This window comes from Propithecus coquereli, unplaced genomic scaffold (genome assembly GCF_000956105.1).
Source record: "Propithecus coquereli isolate 6110/MARCELLA unplaced genomic scaffold, Pcoq_1.0 Scaffold268, whole genome shotgun sequence".
NCBI classification, from domain to species: domain Eukaryota; kingdom Metazoa; phylum Chordata; class Mammalia; order Primates; family Indriidae; genus Propithecus; species Propithecus coquereli.
Window position 1 is genome coordinate 1,239,530 of NW_012148263.1, and position 19,473 is coordinate 1,259,002.

At 37.4% G+C, this 19,473-nt stretch overlaps 1 protein-coding gene across 2 annotated transcripts in view; it reads left to right on the top strand.

The window, feature by feature from the left end:
* PLS1 (plastin 1) overlaps nucleotides 1-19,473 on the top strand; it is an 86,799-nt gene that overhangs the window by 15,348 nt on the left and 51,978 nt on the right. The window contains exon 1 of one of the 2 annotated variants that reach the window (XM_012647422.1): nucleotides 14,189-14,471. The exons of the other annotated variant lie outside the window; for it this stretch is intronic. The gene's annotated coding sequence lies outside the window, so the exon portion shown is untranslated. Of the gene's footprint in view, nucleotides 1-14,188; nucleotides 14,472-19,473 lie in introns of those variants that run through there. 2 annotated transcript variants of the gene reach the window in all.

Sequence of the window (19,473 nt, forward strand, 5' to 3'; positions counted from 1 at the left end):
AAGACTGAGTGCATAGTTGCTCTTTAGTAAATATTGGCTGGATGAGTAATGAATGAATTTAAGCTTTCTGAGTACAGACAATAAATCTAGTATTTTTATCTCTCCTATGATGTTTGACATAGTGTTGAACTCTACGTAATCATAAACTATTTACTTAATTTAACTGAGAGTCATTTTATGTTGTTAGTTCTACATGTATTTCCAGTGTCCAAGGAAGCCTCAAAAAATCATGTTTGCTACAGACTGCTCATTTGAAAATGATTTAAGCTATTGATTAGAATTGAGTGGGAGAATTTTTTAGAATAGAGGAGATAAGTGTGATTACATACATGGCATGTTAGAGACAGGAAATAATACAAGACCAGAAAAATAAAAGACTCTGCTGGTATTATTTACAACATCTATTGTTTAAGTGGATGTAAGCAAAAAGTGGGCAGATGAATCCAATTCATTTCTCTGAAGTTAAGGGAGAAAAACTGGACTAAGGATATGATTCTCTTAAGCTTATCTTTGGCAGGATTTTAGTAACTTTCTGTATTTGGGTTCATATAACAAATTTTTATTTAACACCAACTATGTGCAAACAATGTTTTAGACACTTAGTATTCAGAGAAACACCTGAAAAAAGACGTTTCTTATTTTCAAGAATGCATAATCTTTGATGAAGGCAGAATAAACAGAAAGTACTATGCAAAATGGCATTAACCGGAGGGCTCAGTGAGTTTCTTTGGCATCACTGAAGGACATAGTCCCTTATTCAGGCTGAGGGATTTGAGGAAGACACCACAAGGGAAATGGTATTTGATTAGATATGGAATGATTACCAAGAATTTGAAGGGTAAAGAAAAGATGAAGGGAATTCTAAGTAAAGAGCATGTCTAGAGGCTGATTTTAACAAAGAACTAACACGTACAGGATCTGCCGATGTGCTCAGTGTGATTGTAGCATGTGGTATGTGGCATGTGTGGCAGGGTGGTGTCTGATGACGTGGGTTCGGCTAGGTTGCAGGGGAATTCACTAGATACCAGTTCGGATTTATTCTGGTAGTATATCAAAGTTTATCTCTTCCATTTTTCACAAATCTTTTTAGCTTTCTTATAGGAATAGTAAAATGTGAATCTTTGCTTTTTTCTTCCTCTCTTGTCTGTTACAAAAATAATATATGATTGTGAAAATATACAACTATATAGAAAAAAATTAACTCATCCATAATCTCTTCAACCCTCTCCCCTGAAATATCTCCTGTTATCATTCTTTTTAAATTGTACTTTTTCTTTTTAAAAATTTCCTGTTCTTATGAATGAATTTCTTCTTTTATCTCTAAACATTTCAGATATATTTATTTCAAAGTCTTTTCCCTGATTCCTAGTTTGGAAGTCTCTTACTGACTTTGGTGGTGATAGATTCTTTAATATGATTGGTATTTTTTGTCAATGAGCTCATCTTCAGAGCCTTATCTTCAGCTGGAGCCAGTGTGCACTCTGGGTGGTAGAGGTCTTCCTGTGGGGCACTTCTGCTTCTGCCTCTGCTGGGTCCATGTGGTTTCTTTGGTTTCCTGGGTTCTAGGTTTCTGCAGTGGGGGTTGTGTGAATTCAGGCCTCACATTCACTCCAGGGCAGTTTTGGGATTCTGATTTCTCATGAAGGCCTTTTTTTCTACCTGTAGTCCATGACGAATATATAATACGTTTTTATAGAGAGGTTTGCTCCTTTCCTGGTTTGGGGCTTTATGTTCTACTTCTAGCTTTCTGCTGCATTCAGGATCTGAGACCTCAACTCCTATCCCTTGGAGTGTGAATATTGCCCTGCTCTTACTCAACTTCCCACTTCATTTCTGGTACCTGGAGATTTCTTTTACTTCCTCAAGATATGTATCAGTTGAAAAAATTTAAAGATTTATATTTTATCCAACATTTCTTTGTGTTTGAAATAGAACGGGGAACTTCCCTTACCACCTGTCTAGCCAGTCGTTTTTCTTTGCAGAGGTATATACTTTAAACAAATCGATACTATACTGTACATATTGATAACCTCCTTCTTCAAAACCTGATAATATATTACAATTTTTTTCTATATTCTTTGAAAATATGATTTTTAATTACTGATATTCTTTTTTACAGGGAGATACCATATATTATTAAATGAATCCCCTATTTTTATAAATTTAGGTTCTTTTAGATTTCCATTATTATAAATGATGAATTGAACATTTATACCAAAGTCTTTCTGCTCATTTCAGATTACTTCTGTAGAATAATTCCTACAAATGGATTCTTTGATCAACATTTTTGAGACTTTTGAATCTTTTGTTGCTAAATTTTGCTACAAAAAATTTGTTGTAGTGTGTGCCCCATCAGTGGGGTCTGTGTGTTTCCCAGAACCATTGCTTCTACTGATTATTATCGTTTTTAAAAGTATGGCTGCTAATTTTCTGGGCAAAACAGTAGGATTTCATTGTTATTTTAATTTCCACTTTGTTTCATGGCCATTTAAAGAAAATACTTTGAATAGGTCTGTGATATTTTCAGTTTAAAATTTTCTTAAACAGTAACCTGGAGATTGTGTGTCTACTGACTTGTATTCTTTTGTTATTTGCTATTCTTCTACTGCCTTCTAAGGAAGTTGACTCTTTAGGTGGACGTTGTTTTTGGTAAGGGGAGTGATGAGTGAGAGAGGATGCAAATTGTAGAAGCTGTGGGAAGAGTTTGAATTGCTCAGCATAAGAAAAGCAACTGGGATGGAGATTGAAGAAAGAAAAGCCTTGGAGGAGGGGAGACTATAGACCAGAGAGGAAGGTCCAGGAGCTGCGGCAGGGGAGAGAATTTTGAAGTGACCAGAGAGAAGGTAGCTCACTTTCAGAGAAGAGTTTTCGGGAAAGTTAGAGAAACTAAAGGAAATCTTACAGTTTTGCCCAGCGATGTGTAATGTAAATTTTCTTCTCTACTTCTCAACAAAATCTTAAGTAAAACATTTCTCATCAAATGCAGTGTGAGGTTGGCTCTATTTGGCAGGAGTGCATAGAAGCTGTGGGTGTGGCCTATGGCGTGCACAAGGTAAGAGCCAAATACTGGGTGGGGAGAGTCAGGAGGAGCAGAAATAAACCCCCTGAAGTAGCCCTGGCAAGGCATCAGAGTGCTGAACCAAGGCATGGACAAGTGAAGACAGAGAGAAGGATTTCGCAGGGACATTTCAGGTTTGGAATTTGGTGATCAGTTAAGAGTTTTGGGGTGAAGCAGGTAATGGAGTCAAGATGATTTTGAGGCTTACAGCTGAGGAGACTGCATACATGGGGGTGTCATCTCTGATCACTGAGACTAGCCTTGAGAACAAAGGTCACTCTGTTCAGGCTTAGAATTAACTTTGATTTTGTTTAGGAAACTAAATATAATCTAAGAGTTGTAGAATATTTTGTATCTTTACAATTTATTATTCAAATTCTCTGTATCTATTTGCTTTTGACTAAATTATCAACAGCTAAGATCTCCTACAGTAGTTGTACCCTTGTTAATTTCTTTTATTTCTAGAGCTATATAACCCACAGCATATAAACATTAATGGCTGTTGTGTCTTAATTTTGGCTTGAACCTCTTTAGTGGTTTTTAATTCAAGTCCTCTTGTTGTAAATACTCGTACTCGTTATTGTCAATGCCTTGTTCTGAAATGCTGAGCACATCATTTTACCCCTCAATCTAGATGTCAATTCTCTTAGCTGTGGAGTAAAGAGTATGGACTGGACTTTATAAGTGTTATAAATAATTAAACTTCATTGTGTCTCAATTTCTCTATGGGGATAACTTTGTCTAATAATAAGGTAATGGATGTGGAACTGATTGGGAAAATAGAAAATTCTTGGTAAATATAAAGTGCAGTTATTAATTTTTCTAATGCCAAGATTCTGGTGAGAGAAAATTTCCAGAGTTGGTAGTGGGTGCTGTTTTCCTCCATTCGCCAACAGCAAATGATACAATTACCTCATAGTTCAAATGATACAGTTACCTTAAAGTTTTTGGGCAAATACCTGGTTCCAACTAAGAAGCATCCATCTTTTGTGAGTAGGAAAAAACTCTAACCTGACATTTGGTAGAATCCTTCAGTGGTGGCATGCAGACTGTTAAAAGAATGATAAAACATAAATTTGTTAATTAGTTATATTCTTTAAGAAAATTGTGTTAATACACTGACAGTGTTTTTTTGTTGTTTTTTTTTTTTGAGACAGAGTCTCACTCTTTTTGTCCGGGCTAGAGTGAGTGCCATGGCGTCAGCCTAGCTCACAGCAACCTCACACTCCTGGGCTCAAGCAATCCTACTGCCTCAGCCTCCCAGGTAGCTGGGACTACAGGCATGCGCCACCATGCCCAGCTAATTTTTCTATTTTTAGTAGAGACGGGGTCTCGCTCTTGCTCAGGCTGGTTTCGAACTCCTGAGCTCAAACAATCCGCCCGCCTTGGCCTCCCAGAGTGCTAGGATTACAGGCGTGAGCCACTGCGCCTGGCCACAGTGTTTGTTTTTTTAAGAGACAAAGTCTCGCTCTGTTGCCCAGGCTGGAGTACAGTGGTGTGATCATAGCTCTCACTGTACCTTTGAATTCCTGGGCTCAAGTGATCCTCCTGCTTCAGCCTTCAAGTAGCTAGCTAGGACTACAGGTGTGTGCTACGATGTTCAGTTATTTTTTTTAATTTTATTTTTTGTAGACATGGGGGGTCTCACGATGTTGCCCAGGCTGGTCTCGAACTCCTGGCCTCAAGCGATCCTCCTGCCTTGGCCACCCAAAATGTTGGGAGTACAGGTGTGAGCAACACGCCTGGCTAATAGCTGTTAGTTCTTTATTATTTTGGCATTCTTTGTAATTGTTGATATTTTTTGATACTAACTTTTAAAATCCGTAACCCATAACAACTTAGAACTTTTGGAATGATTTCTATGGATCCTTGAAAAAACATGCATTCCTTCCTTTGTCTTCTAGCAGGGAGAGTCAGAGTTGGATTCGGCAAGTTGTAAAATAAAATACCTCAGAGTTTCAACTCCTGAAAGCACTGTTTTAAATGATCTGTGTAAAGAGTGAAAAACTTTAAGTTTAAACCAATGTGCGTTAGGGAGATTAAATTTCAAACCCTGACGTGGAAGCATGCTGGGTAGAACTCTTTTTGCTCACTTGGACACTGTTGGACCAGAATCTCACTTGTGTTGCTGTGAATCATTTACACTGAAATTCTCAGCTAGAACTGGGGAAGAGGGGATTCTAAACCAGGAAGTAATGCCTGGGTTATTCCAGAGCACTTGGAAGTGACTCATGGTTCCCCGTTCTCTGACAGCTCTTTGGTGTTGGTCTAGAGGCATTCATTCTGAGATATCTGGCATTATAGGCAGTTACAATCTGGGCAATTATCTTTCCAATGTATAATTTCCTGTGACTAATACATAGAAAATAGGAATACTTTTCCAGAGATGACAAAAAAAGCGATATAATTTATATCATTCTCACAAAGTTCATTTAAATCCTTTCATCTATTCCCTGAGTTTCTAGTAAGACAGATCACACTGTGTCCATACTTCACCCTAACAGTTCTATCCGGAGAGTCAGGTTCTAGGGCAGCTTCTAACAGGAAAAGGTCAAAGGGTATATAACTGGAGATATTGGCAAGGAAAGAGATTGATAGGGACCACCAGCAGTATTTAAGTAAGGGTCCAGACTGGCAGACTCCCTGGAGTTTTTTGTTTTGTTTTGTTTGGTTTTTTTCTTGATCACTTTCTAGTAGACTAGAGAACTCCCTGGTTTTGATCCCAGCTCTACTGCTTACTGTGAAGCTTTTGACCTCAATTTCTTTGACTCTAAAGTGTGGATTGTAATAATACCAACCTCATAGTGTTGCTGTGAAGGTTAAATGAGACAATATCTATAGTACTTAGAAGAGTGCTTGGCGTATAATGAACAACCATGAATGTTTATTGTTAAAAGGGTAAGAGAAGTCCCACTTGCCTTGGTTGGACTGTCATGGTTATGAGTGCTGTGTTTTGTGCTTTTGGGGTGGGGAGATAGGGGGAGATTGTATGAGCCATGTTTCAGGTGTTCTTGATTATGTGCGATGAGTTCAGGCCAGGAGAGGACTCTTAGAATAGCGTGCTTGCATTTGCCTACGAGTCAGGTGTAAACCTTCATCTTTGCTTCATGCAAACAGAGAGACTGTGCAGAAGGCAAATGAATAGGACAAAGAGATTTTTACAGCTGCACGTCTTGCCTTCCTGGTATCCCGATTGCAGGGATGGGCACATGGCTGAAACTCTGCCACTCAGACTCAACATCCTGGGAATTAGACTGTCATCCTCAGATGTGGTGGAGGCATGTGGAGATAGTACTCTAAAGCAGCACATCACAGTTTCCACTGTGGAGCTCCTTGGAGCTATCTGGCATTTGTTCTTCTCAGCCCTCCCTTGATTCTTTGAGCCAACACCCCAAACTCCCTGCCCTTCCTGTGCATTCCTTTTTTGACAAATTTTGCCAGAATCAGATTTGTTCATTTGTTGTGTATAATCAAAATACCTTAACTGGCACAAATATTAAGTAGGTAAATATTTCCATTGTCAGTAGGTAAGAGGACGTAGATGAAGCCCAAGAGTCCTGGAGGTCATGGAAAATTCCTTCCTTAGCATGGCTTGGATTGAGAATATCACTTCTTTTCTGAGGAGCATAAGAAGAAATGCATTTTTACCTACTTCAGTGGAAAAAGGAGAGTCCTTAGGTTGGCCAATATTGTATAATATAAATAGTTAAGAACTCCATTTTGTCAGACTGTGAGTGGTCTGTAGGGAGACCAGTAAGGTGTTTCTTCTTCAGATGGGGTTTACATCTTTCTCTCTCTGCCTGTTTTTTAGGGTCTAGCTCAAATGGTGCCTCCTCTGTAATATCTTCCTTGAATCTTCTAGTCAGATGATTCTTCCTTTCATTCTAGCTTGTATAGAGGTTCTGGAGGTGGCATTCTAGTTCATTTTGAGGGCTAACGTAGAGGATCATGTTGAAATGGGGATCCTGAACCACTCAAAGCTCGTTGGGAAAGAGTAGCAATTGGCAAGTGATGTCTGCAGTAGGTAAGCGAGTCTCCTGTGTTTGCCACTGCTATCATCTTTGGTTCATTTGACTCCCTTACTAAATTGTAAATTCTTTGTGAGTCAGGTCTGTGTGTTAGTCACCATTTGCTTCATCCACACTTGGCATGATACCTAGCACCTTAGATGTTCTCAATAAATATGTGCTGAAATGAAATGAAGTCACTGAAGAAAAATTCATGGTGGAATTTGAGCTGTGCTTTGAGGGTGGGTAAAGATTTAGATGAAGGAGAATAGAGTTTCTAGGGACAGGAAATGACATGAAGGAAAGTTGTAGGACAATAAGGAAAGAGGCCTCAAGAGAAAGAGAAGGCCTTTTTTAGGGTGTGGTGGGAAATAAGGATTGTTAAAAGGAAAGGATTGGAGTCTAGAGGTAAAAGTTTAACTAAAATTGTTTGAGGCCATGATCTCATGAAGGAAGTTATTTGATGTATAGTTTAAGGGAACAAACTAAAAAACACGAGAGAAAATTCAGTTGTAGGAGTTATCACCTTTTGGAATGTTTTGCTTCTGTAGGATTTTAAAATAGAGAATAATTAGGCAACTTGTGTAAATTTGAGCAGCAACATAGTGACATCATTCTTGTGAACTGGAATGTCATAACAACAATAAAAGGAACAAACAGTTTGGATAAAGAAGGCTATCATTTCTAATGTTTCTACATAACGTTTATTTCAGGCCTATTTCTTTGGGACACCATAACTACGTTAGATATCTGAGCATGCATAAGAATACCATTACAAAAATGAATGGAGAGTTTTGTTTTTTCAGCCTCATTCCTTCCCAAATTCCTGTCTGCCGTGTACCTTTCTTGTTCCCCTTGTGCTTTGAAGGCAATTTGGATGCAATACAATACAGCTACTTAGTTAAGAACATCACTTTAACCTCTCAGTGGCAAAGATGGTGAATGATCCCATTCAAAAGGTGCACACAGCTAATTACAGTGTGGGTTTACTAGATCTGGGTCAAGTACCCCTTTGGAAATCTAACTTAAAGGGACTTGATGCTCACTGTACCTGTTTTTGATGGGATGTTGTATAAACCTGAAAACATCTTAGACATGTATTTTTTTTTACCCTAGAGATTGGATAAATTACTTTTTCCTCTCTCTACATGCAATACATTAGAAGTTTTCTGATTTTAATGATTTGTTGACTTTGAATGTCATTGCAGCTAGATTGCCCTGCCCTGCCTCACACCAGAAAGACCTGCTCATTTCTCATATTACTATACAGTTTGTCATCTTTAGCTGAAGATGAATGAAAAGAGAATAGGAAGAATTTTTCTGGATGAAGGGAAGGGGACAAAAGGTACAAAGAAGCCATAGGTCCGGAGGCCTTTATACTATGAATATATCCTTAATACTGCTGAATCAAATGTGGGAACAACTATAAATTGACTTTTCTGTGGTACACTGAGGCATTGAATTTCTAGGATTAGTTGTAGTGGTGGGAAAATACAAATTAGGACAAAAGTAATGCTTCTTGTCTAGATATAAACTTATTCAGAAAATATAATTGTGATTAATTTTCTTTCCCAATTCAGAATGCCCAAATAGTCTCTATCCTTTGAGGAAGTGACCACTCTTCCATTTTCTTTATGTAAATTGTCTGTCATTGCTATCTGTATATCAGTTTAGACTTAGACTGGGTCTTGCTCTGTAGCCTAGGCTGACTGCAGTGGTGTGATTATAAATCACTACAGCCTCAAACTCCTGGACTCAAGCAATCCTCCCACCTCGGCCTCCCAAGTAGCTAGGACTATAGGTGCATGCCACCATGCCTGGCTAATTTTTAAATTTTTGTAGAGATGAGTCTCACTATGTTGCCCAGGTTGGTCTAGAACTCCTGATCTCAAGTGATCCTCCCAAGTTCTAGATTACAGATGTGAGCCACTGCTCCTGGCCTAGGCTCTTGTTAAAAGCAATAGAAACGCAGTTTACATGGCTTTAAAAAAATTGTTTTGAGTAACCAAAAATGTTTAAGGACTTTAGTACAGTGAGATTCAGAACTCAACCCTGTCAGGATGTGTTTTCTCTTCCCTGTTTGGCTCTACTTCCAGCTGTGTTGGTTTTGGCTTTATCCTTAGCTTTGGGTCCTCTCTGTATTGGAGACATGATGGCTGAAGTTGCTCTGACCTCTGCTTCCTCACTGATTTAGAGGATTGTGTGGGGACTCTTAATTACAGTGAGCTCTACAAAAACCCCATCATGTCTCGTTGGCTTCAATTGGGTTTTATGTTTATTTCTAAACCAAAATTACTGTGGCCAGGGAATATCATATGCTTGGATATGGAGCCTGGAGCCTCACCCAGATGGCATGAATGAATTATAGGACACGAGTAGAACTCCAAAGCTAAAGTTAGGACTTTTCCCAGAAGGGAAATAGTTGCTGGAGGAGAAAACAGAACATGTTGAGGAAATTATACTTGAAGTGTTAACATTGTAACATTATTATTATTTTTTATTTCAAAATATTAAGGAGGTACAAATGTTTTGTTATGCAGATACATTGTATAAAGCTGAAGTCAGGGTTTTTAGTGTCCTGTCACCAGAATAGTTTTTATGGATAGGTAAGTTTTTATCCCTCACCCACCTCTCACCTTCCCCCCTTCCTAGTTTCCAATGTTCTTTACATCTCTTTGTGCCTGTGTGTACCCATCATTTAGTTCCCACTTACTAGTGAGAACATGGGGTATTTGCTTTTCGAGTCCTGAGATACTTCACTTAGGATAATAGTCTCCAGTTCCATACAGGTTGCTGCAAAAGACATTATTTCATTTCTTTTTATGGCAGAGTAGTACTCTGAGTATACCATATTTTCCTTATCCACTCCTGAACTGATGGCCACTTAAGTTGATTCCATATCTTTGCAATTGTGAATTATAACATTATTAGTGATGGGAATTTGGGTAATAACCATGTGTTGAATTTTCTCAGAGAACTGAGGAAGTCCTAAAGTGGGAGTGGGGGTGAGGGAGAGCAGATAGGGATATAAATACTAAATGAGAAGAAAAAAGATCCTGGGATGCTGGAAAGGTCCAGTTACCTGAGCTAGGAAAGTCTCCGTGATTAATTGGCTCATGACCTGCTGGCCCCTCATCTTTCAGAGGCACTGACACTTTGAAATGCCCCTCTTTGGGTTCAGGGATAATGATGAGTGGTACAAAACTGAGGTTGGGTTTTGACACATTAAGAGACAAAATGTTTTATTCTGTCCCTCAGAGTGAGCTAATTCGGTGAGAATGTTTCTTTTCTTTTCTTTTTCCTTCTTATAAGAGATAGAAACTGGGTTTCATGATGTTGCCTAGGCTGGATTAAAACTCCTGGGCTCAAGCGGGAACTGAGTTTCCCAAGTAGCTAGGACTACAGGTGTGCATCAATGCGTCCAACTGATGGAAATGTTTCTAAAGAACCACACAGCATTTCAACGAAGGCCTTGTGAGAGGCCAGGTGAAGTAACAGAATCAAGGATGTGTGGAAACAAATTAAATAGACTAGAGGATTCATGTGGCACACATGGTGCTTTATAATAATTCTAATTGTTTGCCAAAATTTAAAAATCAAATTTCACATAAAAATATGGATCTCTTGCTTCTCTTGAAAAATCAGAAGATCCAGCCACCCTAGGCCTCGTTCCTCTTGGCAACAGTCCATTGGAGCTCAGTGGTGGCTGCTCCTTTCAGATCCCTTTCACAGCCTCTGCCTGGCCTCTGTAGGCTCAGAGGCAAATACGGGATTTCTAGGGGACTGCTCATCATGGACACATCAGGAAACGGGTGAAGGTTGGGGAGTCAAGTGGGAAAGGGCCTCCTTCTTTGTCTGGGACTTCAGGAACCAGGAAGAATTTTCATGGGCTGTAGATTGGAAGTGTTGCTGAGCTTGCGGCTGTGGGGCATCATTGGTCAGCAGGTCCTGAGAAGAACTGATCACCACTTTGTAGATTCTAATTTCCTCACCTTACAAGTTGTCTATGTTCACTTAATGTTGAATTTAGCGGGGACTTGAGCCTTCAGAGAAATACTGGGGACTTAAGTCCTTTCCTTTCTTTCATACATGGGTTCCAGTAGTTCCAATCAAAGTCTAATATGGATGTTCTTTATTATGCTTTGATCAGTAAATCCTACTTTGTACCTTTTACATATACTTTTAATATAGTTTCCTATTTCTCAGCTAAGAAAATTACTAACCTTGGCTCCACTGACAAAGAGGCAAAGATTTTCCTGCCCCTTGGACAGGCCGCGGTGGGGAGCAGTGTCTGTGTCATTGGGGGCATGGCAGATCCATTAGCATACCCACCTGGATGGAGTGGAGGGACCCGAGGTGAGGCAAGCTTTCCATATTTTCCCTCTTTGCCTAGGCCATTCCTTCAATACAACTTGAAGTGTTTGGATTTCAAAAGTGAATAGCACATGTTTGGTGTTAGCCAGGGATAATGGGTAGATGTGAGAAGAGACCAAGTTTTTCTTTGTTTTTTTGATATGTTGATTTAACCATTCAAGAAGCAACTCTACTTTGCACACTCATTCATTCAGTTGCACAAGTCAAATAACGTTTGTACCTCTGTGCTTGGGTTACCAAACCCCATACATGAAAAAGTAAAGATCAGAGCTTTGGTACCAGCAGCTTTCATTTGAATACGGTGTCATTCCTTGGGATAGTTATTCCTTCTATACAACCTTTTTTTTTTTTTCGATCTGAGTCAATTTCTGCCTTCACAAAATGCTTGTTGACTCACCACATGCTTTTTTATGTTGGTATTCTGGTTTAGGTCATGCCTCCCTCCGACTTGCACTTTGTTTTAACAAAGAATGGGATAGTTTTGCCACAACATGAATCCTTCACATACCAAATGCTTTTTACAAGAACTTTTCTTTCTGTTTTCTTAAGTCTTTGTCTTATTCTTGTTTTCTCTTAAACTCATACATCTTCTCACATCACCATTCCATATGATACAATTGCCTTGGCTAAAATTAGTCCAGAAACTTCCATCCCAAAGCCATATATGCTGAGTGACTGCTATAATAAGTGGTATATACTGTACAAAGAGGCCCCTTTTTATCCATATTTAAATAGCAAGTGATTAGAGGTGATTCTATAATAATTTGTTCATCATACAGAAATAATCATAAGACTATATTCTTTATGGAAAAAAAATCAGTTTTGGCCTGGCACAGTGGCTCACTCCTGTAATCCTAGCACTCTGGGAGGCTGAGGTGGGAAGATTGCTTGAGGCCAAGAGTTCAAAACCAGCCTGAGCAACGTAGTGAGACCTCATTTCTACAAAAAATACAAACATTAGCCAGGTGTGGTGGCATGTGCCTGCAGTCCCAGCTACTTGGGAGGCTGAGGCAGGAGGATCGCTTGAGCCCAGGAATTCAAGGGTACAGTGAGGTATGATCACACCACTGCACTCCAGCCTGGGTAACACAGTGAGACCCTGTCTCTTAAAAAAAAACAACAAAATCTCAAAAAACCCAGAATGCTGTCACATTAGTCTTTGTGCTGCTAATCCTCTAATAGCAGATTAAACCAGTAAACAAGTGCTCAATAAGTTGTCATGGAATAAATAATGAATAAGTGGGTAAGTGAATGAAGATGACTAGTGATTGAGGTATAGAAACTCTTCATCTCTTGTCTATTGGTGGCACATTTCCCACAAACCATTGTTTTGTTTGTCCTTTGTTATCTAGTACTATTCTTGCTCTGTGAAGAGAAACATTACTATTAATGAAATTACTTTCCCCTCATACACAACACAGTAAGACCACTGGAAATATAAAAAGAATAAAATATGCATCTTTTACCTGCAAGGAGCAAACAATGACGTTAGGAGGGTGGAACGAGAATAAAATAGCAAAATAAGACCACTACAAAGCAACAAATAATGAAAAATAAATTAATGTATGTGAACTGAATAATGCATAAGAGATGAAGACACCAAGTAAAGGAAAAGACAGAGGTGATCCTGTCTTATGCCAGTGGGAAGGAGTTAAGGACACAGGGGAATGGACCTTAAGCCAAAGCTGGAAGTCTAAACTGTCAGATTGATAGTAGGGGGCAGAGGGCACATTAATTTGGCAGTGTGGAGAGCAGTGAAGTGGTAAATACTTGGAAATACTGAAGCAAAGAAAAAGCCCCAACATTAAGATAACAGTATATTGTTATTTTTCATTTTGTTTGTTTTTATAGGTGATTGCTGGGCCTCCATTTAAGAGGTCACAAAAGAGTCATTCAGTTTGGAACCAAGTGTCACTTCATCCCAGGTGTGGTATACCTGGCTTAACTCTTTATAATGATGCTTAACTGATGTTCTCAAGGTCTCTATGATTGTCTAGGCACTTAAGAATTGTTTTGCTTGTTTGAAAATATAAGTCTTTACAACAATGAATTTTAAAAGTAATTCAGGATTTGGAAAATCTAGGCTGTTGGCAATCAAGTTCACTTGCTAAGAAAAGTTTTTCTAGCATAGCTGCCCCTTGTAGAATGAACAAAAAAGCTGAGCTCAGTTCTTTCAGTGCCAAAGGATGCTCAGGAAAAATTCAGATTATATTATACTCTTTTAATATATTATGCCCTCTGTCCAAAGGGCAGTCCAGGTTGATAGGTAGAGTAGGAGATGAATATTTAACAAATTAAATCATATCCCAGTTCATACTTATATTCAAGAGTCACTAGACATTCTAGTTAACTAGAGAAAACCTAATAAAAAATTAACAGGTTGATATGGAATATGAATATTCACTTTTTGCAAAATGAATTATGCAGCTCCCTGTTGTGAAATGTGGTTGAATAAGAAGATTGCTGGAAATATACATAGATGAAAACATTTTCCAGGTTTTCCTTTAAATTAGAAAGAAAACTCTTCAATTAAATCATATTTCTTAGCTATTTACTTTTTTCACATAGTGATTTATTCCAGTGACCTTGTGATCTTTAAACATGTAATGGAGAGCTCAAAATAGGAAGTAGTATAGGAAAAGGAGAGGGTTGCAGTGGGAGATAAGAGAATAATTTAGGAAGAATGGGCGGAGGACACAGGGCACCAGTAGAACTTCTACTCACCAGAGATGTTGAAATGCTTTGGAACAATTCTCCAGAGAACTACTATTAAGGCTTTTTCCATAAAAGTCAGATATGAAAGAAATATCACATTTCTTTACGTTCTTTAAAGCAACTTTATTTTCACTGTGATGACTCATCCTTCCAAAATACTGCCAAGTCTTGGGCACCTGGAATCTGCCCCTCAGTCTCTGTTTTTCTAGGGTCTTACATGGATTAGAAGACTTAGAGGAAGCTCTTCTGTCCTCACTCATCAGTCCTTAGTGCCTACCTGGGAAACACCCCTTGGCTTAGGCTGCAGGTCCCTTCTGGTAGAGGTTCTGTTACGCCTGCCACCTCCGGGGCATCAGTCTTCCTTGCTGGCGTCCACAGATTTCCCTTTCTCCCCGCTGGGGTAATTTCTTCCCCTCTTTGCCTTCCTCATCTAGTGGTTTCTCAGAGGTGCCCCCCTGCCCATCTCCAGGACACCCAACCTAAGTAAGCCCTTTCATAGGTTTGTGCTTCTTCCCAAAGACTGAGAAAACCACAGATTCCAGGCTAGTTTTGCATTCTGTGTTGCCAGGCAAGAAATTGTTATTGCCTTAACTGAGCAGGGAAAAGAATAAATGCAACTTGATATTTCAATAAGTTTTTCTGCCACAATAATATTCACTGTTTTAATTGTTCAAAATTGAAGTATTGAAGTACTTAAAAAAAAAAAAAAGTTTTCCAAAGCCTTAGGAAAATTTCCTCTATTCCAAAACATATTGTTGGTTTTTGTTTTTTGTTTATTATTTTTACTGTTTGAATTTCTTTTATTAGTGGTTTGTAGCTTTGAATTAAGTATGTTTTTTCTCTTTAAGAATAATTTTTTTAAATATTATGAATTATTGAAAAAACTAAAAAATATAGAAATAATATAACTGATATCCATGTACTTACTTCCTAGATTGAACAGACATTAAAAATTTTGCCATAATTGCTTCCGCTATGTCTTTATTTAAAAAGGTAATAGATCCAGCTCTACCATCAAGTCCTGCCCCTTGCTTTACTCTCCATAAACAACCATTATTCTGAATTTGTTGTGTTATTTTCATGTGTTTTTTAAGTTTTACTGCATATGTATGGCATCATAAGCAACATATTTAGTATTTTGTGTTTTTATAATTTACAATAAATGGTATACTGTATGTATCCTTTAGCAGTTTGCTTTTTCCATTTAGTATGTTTTCGAGATTCATTTATTTTGCTGATTTATAAATATTGATTAAACAGTAGTGTAAATATGGTTGGAAGAATTAACCCTTTAAGTGTTTATTGGTCATTCGTACTTTAGTGTGAAGTAGTTATCCTTTCTTTAAAACTACCTATGATGCTTGCAGTAAGAGAGTAGGGATTTTAATTGAACTACATGTAGAACTTAAGAACCTGGGCTCTAGAAATGGGCAGTTTACCTAATTTCTGTAGGCCTCAAATTTACATTTTAAGGGATGATGCTTGTTTCATCAGTAGAAGAACAGATACATACACAGTGAACTCATGTATGAGAGAAGGTCAGCATGGTTCTAGACCCACTGAAAGCCCTCAGTAAATATTAATATTTGCCATTATTATATATATTGCTAGGGGAGGAGAAATAAGGGAAGAAGGGAATTGTGGAAGATGGATGAGGGGGGAAGCTGGCTGAGGCTAGCTTGAGGAGTAGAGAATTCCAAGTGAGAAGTGGTAGGGCCACTCTGGAAGGAGGGAGAATAGAATAGCCAGGAAGCTAAAGGGTGCTGGTGAAGACAGCTTTGGTCCTTCACAGTTCGGAGTTTTAGGGTTCGTAGAAAGACATCAAAATATTGTTGGTCTCATAGCAATTCAGAGTGGTTCCTAATGCTTTTTCTCCTGATACTGTTCTCAGAGGGGATTTAGATCCTGCCAGTCATAAAGGATTGCTTTGACTAATTTTGGTAAACCTTTTAAAGGCTCAAGGAAGTTGGAAATTTGAGGGAAGATAAAAGATCAAATCTATTTTCATCTAAATTGAAAAGTTCTTTTTCAAAATGTGCTTCCTTAACTTTCCAAATATATATTTGGTTGTGTCAGTGTACACTTGAGGATTAGGAGAGGGAAAAAAGAGGCTTTAATTGGTTAAAATGGTTTGTGCTAATAAAAAAAAAAGTGGAGGAGGAAAGTAGTGTTGGAATTATTGAAGAAATATAGGGAACATTTCAGCATCCATGGGAAGATGTATCTGTATAAAGAATTCAGCATAACCTGCCCCATTGGTGGGTCTCTGGTCAGTGATCCTGGCGACCTGCGGCTTTCAGGGTTAACTTTGATAGCTAAACTTTTCTGAGCTTTCTTTCTCAGGTATCCAGGTATGTATGCTTCAGTGCCAGGTATTTGGATACTGATTAAGTGACATGTTCTTTGTTTCTAAAACTGCAAAGTGAATTTTTAGTAACTGTATTCTAGAGTGTTTCAGAACTGACAAGTATAATGTGCTTTATAAATATGAGTTGATCTAGCTAGAATTTTTTCCCCAACACTTTACAGAAGCTGATTTCTTTTAAAAATGCAAGTTCCTACTTGATAAGTATATAATATATAGTGTAAATTATTGTATGATTATTACATAAATACACATTTATAGGGCTTGATATCAGATTATATTTGGGAGGCCTGCTTCCTAGCCTAGAGGTAGGAATGCTACATAGTTGGATTCTATCATAGCTTAGTTGTGAGACTGAGAGAGAGTTATTCACTTTGAGACCTTGAGAAAATTACTCAATGCCATGAAACATCCCTTTTTTAAATGCCAAAATGGAAACAAGACCTACCTCGTGGAGTAGTGAGGATTAAATGAGAATGTATACAAAGCACTTAGTATAGTATATGGCAGATTAATTAAGTGTAAGACTAGTAAGAAAAATAAATATTAGGCTGATAGTTATTGGGTCACTGGGCTTTTCTTCTGAAATTTTGAAATCTTAGTTGTTGGATATATTCTCTTCCATAAATTTTTTAAAAGCTTGTGCTATTTTATTGTGGTGGAAACATTTTTCATTGAAAAACACCACAGCAAGTAATTTATTTGGGAATCATGTAACTAGGATAGTCTTACACATCAAATCAAACTCCTATGTTTTCTTAGCCAATGGGATATTTTGCTCTCAATAAGTTTATTGTGCTGTGTAAAAATGCATGTTAAGGTACACCATATACTGTAATTAGTTTTTGGAGAATCCTAACATTATCATAATTTTGCAAAAACATAGAAAAATATTGATACAATATATTTATGCATGATTCTGTACATGTAAAATAAGCAATATAGTTTTCATTAACCACTCTACTACTAAGTCTTTATGCCTTTGTGAAAAACTATAAATTATTTTTCTATTTTAATCATAGTTTTTGCTTTGTAAGGAAATATAGGTGCTCTTATTTAAAATTGTCACATGTAGGTAGGTATAGGTACTGTATAATCTTATTATCCGTGTTCAGTAATGTATACCTTCAGACCAGTAGTATTTGCTTTATTTTTTTCACTGTTTTACCACAATTGCCTTCGTTTTTCAGATTTTTTTTTTTCTGGTAGGCTATGGTCAAAAAAATACACAAAATATATATTGAAAAGTATATACTCTCTGCCTCCAAGTCCCCATTTCCCCTAGAGAATCAATTACTGTTACCATTTTCTTGTATTCTTCCAGAAATGTTTTATTAATATAAATATACAACTGATATCACTCCTCTTCCCCCCACCATACTTACTTTTCTGCACCTTGCTTTGTTCTTTTAAGAATACAGATGCTCCTCAACTTACTGTGGGATTACGTCCTGATAAACCCATTGTAAGTTGAAAATATCATGAGTCAAAAATGCATTTAATATACTTAACCTACTGAACATCATAGCTTAGCCTAGCCCACCTTAAACGTGCTCAAAACACATTAACTTACAGTTGGGCAAAGTCTTCTGGCAACACGCTAAACTGTAGCTTATTGGGTGTTCACTCTCATGATCGTGGGAGCTGTGGCTGCCTGCTGCTGCCCAGCATTGTGAGACTATCATACTGCCTTCTGCTGAATGCATATAGCTTTTGCGCCATTGTGAGTGAAAAAATTGTACGTCAAACCATCGTAAGTTGGGAACTGTCTGTATAACTTGAAGATCATTCTATATTTTTCTATTTGTTTAAGTACCAAATGACTCAAAGCAACATCTTTATTACATATAGAAACAAAGCTTTAAAAATAAAAAAAACCATAATATTGTGTGGGTAAATTGCTTTTTCCATATGTTTAAATGCTGGTTTTGCCTGATTATGGGAGAATAAAAATATTTTACGTAATTAACAAATGATTTGAATAGGCATGAGCAAAGAATAGAGCTCCAGGTATATTTTTATCATGTCAAATGCAAGGTCAACAAAAGTACTGTTAATTTGCAGCCTTTCTGTAGAGTGCAAATGATGAAACTGCAGTGCTATTTTTAAAATTTGAGGCAAGGGATAGAAACCATTTTGAGTACAGGAAAGGATATGCAGGATGGCCAAGACCACAGAGATCTAAAGCCAGCCACAACAGAAGTAGCATTTTGCAGACCCAGGGGATTATGCTTAAAAGTCCTAAAAGGATGATTTAATCTCTTTTTAACAAAAAACAAGTATGCCTGTATGTAATTTGAAATATAGTAAAACCTAAAAGTGAGAATTCTAATGCTAAGATGTAAGAAACTGCATCTGGGGAGTAAGACTTTTTCCTGCTTCACTGACTTGAGCTCTTCAGATTAAAGAAAAAAAAAGTATAGAATTAAATAGTGGACAATGGTATATTTAAACAAAAGATTCAACTGTGCATTTAAGTAGAACCATGCTCCAAAAAATTAGAAATATATGATTTTGAAAAAACATCAAAAATCATAAACAAATTGGTATAGAGATCATAAATGAGCCATACTCTTAGAGGGCTTCACACAATTTTAATATGACTTTAAAATGATCAATGGAAAATTTCAGTGAATAAATTATTTTGAAAATTGTGCTTCCCTGAAAAATTAGGGATGTATCGAACCTCCTATATAAATCTATAAAAGTGTGTAAAAAGATTTCCCATTTAGCTTCAATTCCTATTGTCTTATAAAGCACTCATTTTCACTTATTTTCTGAGGCATATATCAACTGTCTGATATAACTAATTTTATATAACAGGAATACAGCATAATTCATATTCATCTTTAGCTTTACATTGAATAGTCAAACCACTAAGTCATTTTAAAAATTAGAGTTGCACTGCTATATATCAAAAGTCTTAAAAATGTAAGTAATTCTACTTGTAAATA